Genomic DNA, 12,514 nt, shown 5'->3' with positions numbered 1-12,514 from the left:
CATGGCTTATACTGTAAATTGGAGAAATGCAGTTTTGACCAGTCTCAGATAGACTTTCTTGGGTACGTGATTTCTGGGGAAGGCTTTAAGATGGATCCTGACAAACTCCAATCTATTTTAGATTGGCCATTGCCTAAAGGACTCAAGGCTATTCAGAGGTTTATTGGTTTCTCTAATTATTATAGGCGCTTTATTAAGGGATACTCTTCTATTATTGCGCCTATTACCAATATGACCAAACAAGGGGTTGATACTAAGACCTGGTCTACTGAGGCCCTTGTTGCTTTCAAGACTCTCAAGGAACTTTTTGCTTCTGCCCCAATTTTAGTCCATCCTGATACGACTCTGCCGTTCCTACTCGAGGCCGATGCCTCTGAGACGGGAGTAGGTGCTGTCCTGTCACAAAGGTTAGGGGTGGACAAACCATTACACCCTTGTGTTTTTTTCTCTAAGAAACTATCTGGCCCTGAAAGCAGATATGACATCGGTGACAGGGAACTGTTAGCGGTCATTATGGCCCTAAAGGAGTGGAGACATTTATTAGAAGGGACCTTACATCCTGTTACTATTTTAACGGACCACAAGAACTTGTCCTATATTGGGGAGGCTAAGCGCCTATCCGCCAGACAAGCTCGTTGGTTCTTATTCCTGACTCACTTCAATTATGTGCTTACTTATAGACCTGGTTCTAAGAACTCCAAGGCCTATGCTTTATCTCGCCAATATGAACCGTCCACTATAGTTGAGCCAGTTCTTTCCTCGATAGTCCCTAAATGTAATATCATCGCCAACACGAATCTCAGTATTCATTCTCCTTTGCTTGCCGAGATCATGAAGTTACAACATCTAGCTCCTAAACAGACTCCTGGGGATAGACACTTCGTTCCTCCTGGTCTCCAACTGGAAGTGTTACGGTGTTTCCACAACAGCAAGGTAGCTGGGCACCCTGGCATTCGCAAGACGTATGCTTTAATCTCCAAAGATTTCTGGTGGCCTGCTTTGCGTAAGGATGTTAAGGATTTCATCGGTACGTGTGAGGTCTGTACTAAGACTAAGCAACCTCATACGCTCCCATGTGGATTTCTGCATCCCTTAGAGGTTCCAGAGAAACCATGGTCCTGTTTAGCTATGGACTTCATTGTCGATTTACCTATCTCTAAAAAACAGACTGTTATCCTCACCGTGGTTGATAGATTCACCAAGATGGCTCACTTCGTTCCTCTGCCTAAACTCCCGTCTTCCCCCGAATTGGCAGAGATATTTGCAAGGGAGATTTTTCGTTTACATGGGATACCCTCCCAAATTGTATCTGACAGAGGTTCCCAGTTTGTTTCCCGTTTTTGGAGGTCCTTCTGCTCTCAACTGGGTATCAAATTGAATTTCTCTTCTGCCTATCATCCTCAGTCTAACGGAGCTGCTGAACGCACCAACCAAAAGATTGAACAATATTTACGTTGTTTTGTTTCTGAACACCAGGACGATTGGGTTGGTTTGATTCCTTGGGCGGAGTTTGCACACAACAATCTTGTTTGTGATTCTACTCATTCAAGCCCCTTCTTCATGAATTATGGCTTTCATCCATCTATTCTTCCCTCGGCTTCCCCTTCCCAAGGGTTACCGTCGGTTGATGTTCATGTTGCCAATTTGAGGAAGTTGTGGGATCAGACTCGACAAATTCTTCTGCACAATTCTATGCTGGTTAAGAAACACGCTGATAAACGTAGAAGGGCGGCTCCGGTGTTTGTTCCAGGTGATAGAGTATGGTTGAGTACAAGAAACATTAGTTTGAAAGTTCCTTCCATGAAGTTCGCTCCTCGTTATATTGGACCTTACAGGGTGCTGACTCGAATTAACCCAGTTGCGTATCGTCTAGCTCTTCCATCTGCCTTACGCATCCCTAACTCATTTCATGTTTCATTGCTGAAACCACTAGTCTGTAACAGATTTTCCTCCACGGTCTCCTCCCCTCGCCCTGTTGAGGTGGAGGGTCAGGAGGAGTATGAGGTTAACGCTATCATCGATTCCCGAATCTCCCGGGGGAGAGTACAATATCTGGTCGATTGGAGGGGATATGGTCCTGAGAAGAGGAGTTGGGTACCTCAAGAGGATGTTCATGCTCCTCGTCTCCGCAGGGCGTTTCACTCCCGCTTCCCATCTTGTCCCGGTTCATTCCGCCCGGTGGGCGTATCTGAGAGGGGGGGTACTGTCAGGGTACCTGAAGTCTCTGCCTCTGAGAGAGGTAGAGACTTAGACGTTTATCCATCCGGACGGCCTGTTTCCCCTGTTCCTCGCGGTCCACCCGGTCACATAAACGCCGGCCGCGAGGGAGTCACTTCCTTTTCTAGCATGACGTCCGGAAGTCGACGTCATGACGCCAACCCGGAACGACCTGTCACTCAATTGGTTGGAGACGAATCAGGACTCGTTGGAGGCGTGTCTACCCTTCTGAACCAGGGTATTTAACAGTGCTTCTCTCTATTGCTCATTGCCCTGTCGTGGTTCTAGCCTGCCTAGTCACACAGTGCTCTGGTGTTTTCAGTTATCCCTTTGGTTCCGACCCGGCTTGTTTGACTTACTCTGTTTATCTCTGTTATCCTTGACCCGGCTTGTTCCTCGCTTACCTGTCCTCTAGTTCCCTCGACCTCGGCTTGTCTCTGACCATTCTCTATACTCTCCGTACGTTAGTCCGGCCATTCTAAGGTCCGGTATACGTATCCTGTACCTGTTTGTACTCTGCGTGTTGGATCCCTGTCCCAATCCTGACAGTCCTACTCGTACAGAGAAAGCAGGAGAAGTTGTGAGATTCCTGCTACGAGAAATAATACCCCGATATGGACTACCCTGCTCTATAGGATCGGGCAATGGTCCAGCTTTTGTTCATCAGTGCCTACAACAACTGACTCATATGCTTGGTATAAAGTGGAGACTTCATACGGCACATAGACCTCAGAGTTCTGGTAAGGTAGAGAGAATGAATAGAACTATTAAGAATCAGTTGGCAAAGATGTGTCAGGAAACCCAACTTAAGTGGAACGTCCTTTTGCCTATAGCTCTGTTGCGAATTCGCAGTACACCTACCAGAAGGATGGGTCTCTCTCCTTTTGAAATCATGTATGGGCGTCCACCTCCCGTACTTGGTAACTTAAGGGGGGATTTGAGTCAGTTGGGAGAAGGAATTACCCGGCAGCAGGTTGTAGAGTTGGGTAAGACTATGGAGGAGGTACAGAAATGGGTACAAGATAGATTACCTGTGAATATTTATCCCCCAGTTCATAGTTACCACCCTGGAGACCAAGTGTGGATTAAAGAGTGGAATAATGTACCGTTAGGGCCCAAGTGGAGAGGTCCTTATGTTGTTCTTTTGTCTACCCCTACAGCGATAAAAGTGGCTGAAGTGACTCCGTGGATTCATCACTCGAGGGTTAAACCAGCAGCGGTCGATTCTTGGCAAGCTACAGCAGATCCAGATAATCCCTGCAAGATCCGGTTAAAGCGCACGACTCAGTCGGAGTGACGAGGAACCTTGTGGATTACAAATTTTATTGTTTCAGAGATTGGTAAGTGAGTGTTGAGACGGCCATAATAAAGCCTGTCTGCTCACCAACGAGTGATCTAAAAGCCAGGAAAGTCTCGAAGGGACCCCTGTGAAGACGAGCAGAACTCCATTCCCTGCAGCCCTTACATCCTGGAAGCTGAGGTGCCATCGCACGGACGAAGACTGAGGATGCCGACGAAAGATGTGCGACGAAAGATGTGCTTATGATAATGTTTATTTAGATGTATTTTTATATTCAGGAGGTACCGACACTCCTAGCTGTGAGGTATGCATTAAGACTACAAGAACAGGTAACCATATTTCCCAGACCCTAATTTGGCATTCGCAATATGAGTGTAAAGGTGATGTGTCTAGGTGTCGATACTTAAATGTAGAGTATAGTGTATGCCATTTAGGGATAGGAGAACCTAAGTGCTTCAATCCGGAGTATCAACCCCGTACAATTTGGAAGCCGTGGAATGTATGTGGGGATCTTAGATGGGAGAGAACGTATGGGTCTAATGATAAATATATTTGTCCCAGCAGTAAAAATAAGTATGTGAGTCCTAGATGCCCAAATAGAGAATATAATTTTTGCCCATATTGGTCTTGTGTGGGGTGGGCAACTTGGGGACAGACAGCGGACAAGGACATGATTGTGACTAAGTTGCCTACCAATCCATACTGTAAGTCTATGGAATGTAATCCAGTCCATATTCTTATAAACAATCCTGACCAATTCTTAGATAGATATGGTAATTTAATTGGGTTTCAAATATACGGGACGGGTTTAGACCCTGGGACAGTATTGTTTATAGGGATAGAGACCGATACGGTAACCTCCCAGACTCATCAGGTATTCCACTCGTTTTATGAAGAGATGAGTATAGATAATAAGATCCCCCATAACGCTAAAAACCTGTTCATAGATTTAGCCGAAAGTATTGCCGGTAGTCTTAATGTTACCAACTGCTATGTGTGTGGAGGTACTAACATGGGAGACCAATGGCCTTGGGAAGCAAAGGAGGTAATGTCCGGTTCTGAGGCAGTTGAACAATTAATATCCTCACAAGCCGATGATCAGATGAGTGTTAGAGGTAAATCTGAGTGGAGATTAAAGACCTCCATCATAGGTTATGTTTGCATAGCAAGGAAAGGAATGATGTATAATACTTCTGTAGGAGAATTAACTTGTCTAGGGCAAAAAGCTTATGATGATGATACAAAGAATACAATGTGGTGGTCGGCTTCAAATGTCTCAGAACCATCTAACCCGTTTGCAAGATATGCCAATTTAAAGGACATATGGTTTGATTTATCCATCACATCTAGTTGGAAAGCCCCAGCAAATTTGTACTGGATCTGTGGTAAGAAGGCCTATTCGGAGTTGCCACAGGACTGGGAAGGGGCATGTGTGTTAGGTATGCTCAAACCATCTTTCTTCTTGTTACCCATTGAAACAGGTGAGACTTTGGGTGTTAAAGTGTATGATGTGAATCATAGGAAGAAAAGGGGACCCATAGAGATAGGCGCCTGGGAAGATAATGAATGGCCTCCCCAGCGTATTATAGATTACTATGGGCCAGCCACGTGGGCAGAGGATGGTACCTTCGGATATAGAACCCCAATTTATATGCTCAACCGCATTATAAGATTACAGGCGGTGGTTGAGATTATTACTAATGAGACCTCACAAGCGCTCAATCTTCTAGCTAAACATAATACCAAGATGAGGACAGCAGTGTACCAAAATAGATTAGCCTTGGATAACCTATTGGCAGTAGAGGGAGGTGTATGTGGGAAGTTTAACCTGAGCAATTGCTGTCTTCAAATAGATGATGAAGGGCAAGCAATAGCTGAGCTTACTAGCCATATGGTTAAACTAGCGCATGTGCCTACTCAGGTATGGAAAGGGTATAATCCAAGTAGTTGGTTTGGTAACTGGTATGAGCAGTTTGGAGGGCTTAAGGCATTGGTAGGCGGAGTCATACTGATTTTAATGTTGTGTCTACTCCTGCCATGTCTTATTCCCTTAGTAGTTAGGTCTGTGCAAAGCCTGATAGAAAATATAGCAGAAAGAAAGGCTGCAGCACAGATAATGGCTATATATAAATATAAGGCTCTAGATCAGGGAGAACCAATGCAGGAAGAGGAGTGTTGAGGGATTCACATCATAGGAAAAGTCTGGTCTGGTTCATGGTAACCTGAGGTGTATGCAAACCAAGGTTAAGTAATGCCTCAAGTAATTGTGAAATATCAAGAGGCATCAAAGGGGGGAATGTGGTGGAATCTCGGTAAAAATAAATTTAGTAGGCCGAGATTACCACGTGGCATGTGTACGTGCATATGCTGACGTATCGGTCGGTCGGTTGCACGTGGCAAGATACGATCAGTAGTGTACGGAGCATGTGCGAGAATACAGGATGTAGTATTCCCCTCCTCCATTGTGCTGGACAAGCCATGCGGTCAAGCAGGAAGTTAGTTCTTATTTGTTATGATTGGTCAAGAGAATGTGCGGGTGGAGCTTAATATGGGATGATTTATGTGCCTATATAAGGAGCCTGCACTATTGTCCGGGGCTCAGAACCTGTTGTATTTTGGTGACATTAGTCCCTCTGAGTCCCGATCGGTGAACCGAATAAATAATCTCTTCCTTCCTGAAGAAACCTGTGTCCATCTCTCTGTGCTTGGCTTCCGTCAGTTTCTCCGGTATCACTTTAAGGTGAGGGTTTCTCTGACCCGTGCAATTAAATGATCCACTTCCGCAGGTACCAGGAAGTCAGGATCTGGCATAGCATCCTCCTCCGAGGAAAAAGCTAGGTCTCTCAGCGAAGCTGAATCCATGAACTCATCTTCCGAGTTTCCTGGAGACAAATCTGAGGGATCAGAATATCTAGGTCGCTTGTGGGTCTTTCCAACCTCTCTGATGCCCTGGGCAACTGCATGCTTAATAAGTTGCATAATGTCCGGTGTTGAATGAGAAGGTCCTGCAGCTGCTGAGAGACAATCCGAACAGAGACGTTTCCCTTCTATGGCTCTGTTATCACAGGATATGCACAGCGTCCTTTTGGGCGACTTCCCTTTGGACGATCCTGAAGTCTTTGTACTTTTAGCACTGCAATACACCAAACGTGCTTATTAGTACATTACCACTCTTTTTTTTTTTTCGGAAAAGATGGCTTACCTATATTGCTTAGATTGTGACCTATTATGGTGAGAAGAATCCGATTCCCTGGATCTTGAACGAGAATCCATCTATAAATAATTGATGGAACAGTGAAACTTAAACCAAGAAGAAGAAAATATAAGAAATAAGAAATAATAATAGGGAAAAAACTTTTCGCGCTTATCCGAATGAAAAGCCGCGCGAACGCTAAAAACTACTGAACGCCGCTCAGGTGCACAGGAGCTCATGAACGCCGCGCAGGCGCACAGGAGACTCCCGAACGCCGCGCAGTCATACAGGAAACTCCCGAACGCCGCGCAGGCGCACAAGAACCACAGAACGCGCACAGCATACACTATAGGCACAAGGAGGTTCCTTAGAGTGGGAGAAACAGGCCACTTACTGGCAAAATGATCCTGGTGGTAAGTACAAATCCACTTGAGCCATTACCTTGTTACTGGTGGGGGGAAATCCAATCAGAAAACCAGCTTAATTCCATGGTCCTTCACTTGCTACCCCTGGGGTCATTGCAAGATTATAGAAAGGAAAAAACCCCGGTCACTAAAGGGGTTTTCTCCAGGGAGACACCTTTGCGCAGGGCCGTATACTGGAGACTTCCCAGGGGAGAGAGGGTGAACTCTCCAGGGGCCAGAGGAACTAATCCTCAGGTAAGCCATAAAAGAAAATCTCTATAGTCTTTTAAAAGACCGACATGTTGTCAGGGCTTACCTTGGTGGGAGTCCAGTTTGCAGAGATATGCTTACCCTTGCAATTAAACACAGGCCGAGGTGGTCAGGGAAGAACTCACCTGGCCTGTGAGTCTGTGCACGGGGGCTGTTTCAGGATAACCAGGTCGAAGTACAGACAAGGACAAGAGCAGGAGAATCGTCGTGGGTAAGCCGGAGGTCAGGGAATGCCAGAATACAGGAACAACAAGAACAGAGCCAAGGTCAGAAGCCGGAATCAAACAGGAAACACTGGAACGTAGATACGGAGAGACAGGAACAAAACAAGTGAACCAGAGTCAATGAACTGACCCTGCCTTCTGGGAGAGGCAGGGTTATATACCTGGCTAACGGCCATCAGCTTCAGGTGTGCAAGAGTATAGGAGCAGCCACAGATAACGGCCAGCCCCCAGTGCTGGATACAAGGCAAGATGTACTTCTGGCTATCTCTAGAGCTGATATGGTGGCTCAGAGGCAAAATAGCAGGTTCAGGATAGCAAGGTACCTGGGTTCAAATCCCTCATCGGGTATTTCTGGGGCGACCTCGACTTGCAGTCTGGATGTCGCGGCGAGAACCGTGACAGTACCCCCCCGTCAAGAACGCCCTCCGGGCGTGAACAGGCTCTTCTTGGAAATCGTATTCATCTTCGGTCTCAATCTCACTCAGGTAGTCTTTATCATTCAGGTATCCAGAGCAGAGTCTTTTTACATCCTGGGATTTTATGGTACCAGACTTGGAGCAGGCTGTAAGTACCTTGATCCCAGGAGTCAGTATCTCTGTACCTTTTTCCTTAGGTGCATTGGTAGGTAATTCTCCTCTGGGCAGGTAGGAAGTGGTGCTTGCTTGAACAGCAGTTTCTTCAAGAAGAGGTACAGATGTTTCCGGGGTTGGAGACAGAGATACTTCAGAGGCACTGGTAGCTGATTTTAGAGAAACACAGGTAGTATTAACTACCGTGGTCTGAGTACTCATATGTGTCACGGAGCGTGGACCAGACTGACAGTGACTTTGGCATTTCTCAGGCAGAGGTGCAGACTTGGCCGGATGGGTATGCACAACCCCAACTTGAACGGTTTCTGGCCGATGTGGGCGAATTGGGCAGTGTGAGATAAGGTGCCCTCTTTCACCACAATAAAAACAAAGGCCATGATTTCTCCGCCGGTCTCTTTCTTCAGTAGTCACCTTGCGCTGGACCAATCCTATTTCCATAGGTTCATCAGAGTCAAGAGGAAGGTAGGATTGCTCTGGGGCCTCCCTAGGAACAGGAGCATAATGAGGCAGCACGGGGTTGTGGTAATGGTATAGGTTCCCTTTGTTTCTGGGAATCTGGGATCCTCTGGGACGTGGTGCTGGTTTAGGTACAGCGGTCTTGCTAGAAATCTTGCACTGTGCCTCCATGGCAGTCATGAAAGCATCCCATCCAGCAAGGACAGGACTCTGAGACTGCAACATTTCATGAGCCCATTGTTTAATTTTACCAGACAGCAGGTTAATAGCTGCTCGGACCTTTATGAAGTCATTAGCATAAGTCCGAGGCTTCAGGGAAAACACCAATTCACAATCCACTTTAAAGCACAGGAAGGAAGCACGGTTACCATCAAATCTCTCCGGCATAACGGTAAATGGTTCAGGATAACCAGGTTCCAGGGCTGGGCGTACCGTGCCTTTAAGAAAACCAACTTCTCGCTGCAGCTCCAAGACAGTCTGGGCCAGGCTGGATACTTGCTGGGTAAGCAATTGAGACATCTCTGCAGACTCCATTATGGTCAGTTCATTCTGTCAGGGCTTACCTTGGTGGGAGTCCAGTTTGCAGAGATATGCTTACCCTTGCAATTAAACACAGGCCGAGGTGGTCAGGGAAGAACTCACCTGGCCTGTGAGTCTGTGCACGGGGGCTGTTTCAGGATAACCAGGTCGAAGTACAGACAAGGACAAGAGCAGGAGAATCGTCGTGGGTAAGCCGGAGGTCAGGGAATGCCAGAATACAGGAACAACAAGAACAGAGCCAAGGTCAGAAGCCGGAATCAAACAGGAAACACTGGAACGTAGATACGGAGAGACAGGAACAAAACAAGTGAACCAGAGTCAATGAACTGACCCTGCCTTCTGGGAGAGGCAGGGTTATATACCTGGCTAACGGCCATCAGCTTCAGGTGTGCAAGAGTATAGGAGCAGCCACAGATAACGGCCAGCCCCCAGTGCTGGATACAAGGCAAGATGTACTTCTGGCTATCTCTAGAGCTGATATGGTGGCTCAGAGGCAAAATAGCAGGTTCAGGATAGCAAGGTACCTGGGTTCAAATCCCTCATCGGGTATTTCTGGGGCGACCTCGACTTGCAGTCTGGATGTCGCGGCGAGAACCGTGACACATGTCCTAGGGATAGGACAGGAAAGAAAGACTGGGAAGGAGGGGTAGGAGGTGGTACTTATACGGCTTAATTATAATTCCTGTCCAATGGGGATAGGGAGGAGCTACCCCAATGTTGTGCTGCCATGGATATGGCCAGGAAATAAATATAGATATATATATATATATATATACATATATATACACATACGTATATATGAAAATAAAGATAGGTTTGGCACTCTTCCTTAAAAAGTAAAAAATTAACGACACATACCAGGGTGAATCAGCCAGCGAAAATATCTAAGAATGAAAAATATAGGCGCACACCTTTTCATTCTCACATACGTATATATATATACATGTATTAATTCTACACTTATATTTATGTATTATTTTGACATAATTAGGTCTCTTAATTAATTACAATTAGCGGGACCTGGCTGACAACCCATGCCGAAAGTATAGGGAATTTAATTTGCTAGCACTATATTTAACCCTATAACTTTCCAAGACACCATAAAACCTGTACATGGGGGGTACTTCAAAACAGTAAAATGTATTACAACGATGATATCGCCAGTAAAAAGCATTTTTCAAACACAAATAGCACTTACACGGACGATATTATTGCTGTGAGAATTTTTACTGTTTTGAAACACAAATATTTGTGTTCAGCGAAGTCTCCCGAGTACAACAGTACCCCTCATGTACAGGTTTTATGGTGTTTTCAAAAGTTACAGCGTCAAATATAAGGCTTGTGTTTCATTTTTTTGCACATTAAAATTCGCCAGACTGGTTAATTTGCCTTTGTGACCCTATGGTAGCCCAAGAATGAAAATTACCCGTATGATGGCATACCATTTGCAATAGTAGACAACCCAAGGTATTGCAAATGGGGTATATGTCCAGTCTTTTTTAGTAGCCACTTAGTCACAAACACTGGCCAAAAATTGCGGTTTTTGCATTTTTCACACACAAACAAATACTAACGCTAACTTTGGCCAGTGTTTGTGACCAAATGGCTACTAAAAAAGACTGGACATACCCCATTTGCAATACCTTGAGTTGTCTAATATTGCAAATGGTATGCCATTATGGGTGTAAATTTAATTCCTGGGCTACTATACAGCCTCAAAGGCAACGTAACCAATCTGGCGAATTTCAAATGTAACGTGCTATATTTGACCCTGTAACTTCCCAAAACACCATCAAACCTGTCCATAGGGGGTACTGTTTTACATATAATAGCGCAGTAATACTCTATATCACACTGATATAGCACAGTAATACTTTATATCACACGGATATAATAGCGCAGTAATACTCTATATCACACTCAGGGCCGGCGCTTCCTATAAGGTGAACTAGGCCCCCATCGTCGGCCCTTTAAATGCTGCAGCCGTCTGAGCGTTCTATAGAGAGGCTGCAGCACTGCCTCTCTCCTTACCTCCCCTTCCTGTAGCGTGGCCGAGCTTCTCTTGGTCATATGGCCAAGGATTACCGTAGAAGGCTGTGGTTACCGTAAGATCTGTGACAAAATCCTACTGGTAAAAGAGGTGGTTTGTTACATATGGTGGAGAATGCGGGCAACCACGTAAGCCTGAGGGTAGAAGTAATTTAAAGCTCAACATGGAGGAGGTTATCAAGGCTCTGATCCAATCCACCTCTGTGCAACAGGAGGCTAACAGTAGAGCTGCAGAAAACAGTGCAGCCCTGCAGCAGCTGGTGCTGGCAGAGTGTGCTAAAATCCTGGCCAAAACACAGATGGAATGCACTGAGTCTTTGGTGAAACAGATTGCTGTGACACACGCTGAGATGTTTAACCCCTTAAGGACCAAACTTCTGGAATAAAAGGGAATCATGACATGTCACGCATGTCATGTGTCCTTAAGGGGTTAAAGTAGCCCGTGAGGAGCAGCAAAAGGCCACCCAGGGACTACAACAGGAAATCCAAGCTATCTCTGAAAAGCTGAATGGAGACTCTGATGGAAGATACCAGGGGCCAAAGGTAATTCGGGCAAGCCACTACCTTCAGAAAAAGACTACATCAGATGATGTTGAGGCGTACCTTCTGGCATTTGAGCGCACTGCTGAGAGGGAGGGATGGCCGGCTGATGAGTGGGCAAGCATACTGGCACCGTTCCTAAGCGGAGAGCCGCAGAAGGCATACTATGACCTAGAACCAGTGGATGCAAGTAACTACAGCAAATTGAAAGCTGAAATCTTGGCACGACTGGGTGTAACCTCTGCAGTACGTGCCCAAAGGTTCCACTCATGGTCATATTCTTCTGACATACACCTCATACACCTCGGACGGAAAGGGCTGCAACCTGAAATCCATTCAGCTAGCCACATTGTGGAAACTGAGGGGTGTGGCCTGCAGTCCGACCGGCATGGACGTGTGAGTCCCGAGCTCCTCGCCACCTAGCTAACATTAGCCACACTTAGCCCGCCAGCATACCTCAATGGGCCGCACAAAGAAACCAGAGAGCCAGCAGACCCCCAGGGCAGCACCGCCGGTGCTGTCATTGGGACCGATGGACGGGTTCCTCCAAACCCCGCAGGGACCGAGCCGCGAGGCACATGGCTCCAAGATGGCGCCCGTCTCCCCAGCTTCTTCCAGCTCGGAATCTGAGCAGCCCACACTGGCTGATATCGGAGCTGAAATCAGGAGACTAGCAGCTAACATGGTAACAAAGGCTGACATGCAGTCCCTGACAGCTACCCTCACGGCAT

Source organism: Pelobates fuscus, chromosome 4, assembly GCF_036172605.1.
Source record: "Pelobates fuscus isolate aPelFus1 chromosome 4, aPelFus1.pri, whole genome shotgun sequence".
NCBI classification, from domain to species: Eukaryota; Metazoa; Chordata; class Amphibia; order Anura; family Pelobatidae; genus Pelobates; species Pelobates fuscus.
This window is presented reverse-complemented; position numbering follows the sequence as displayed.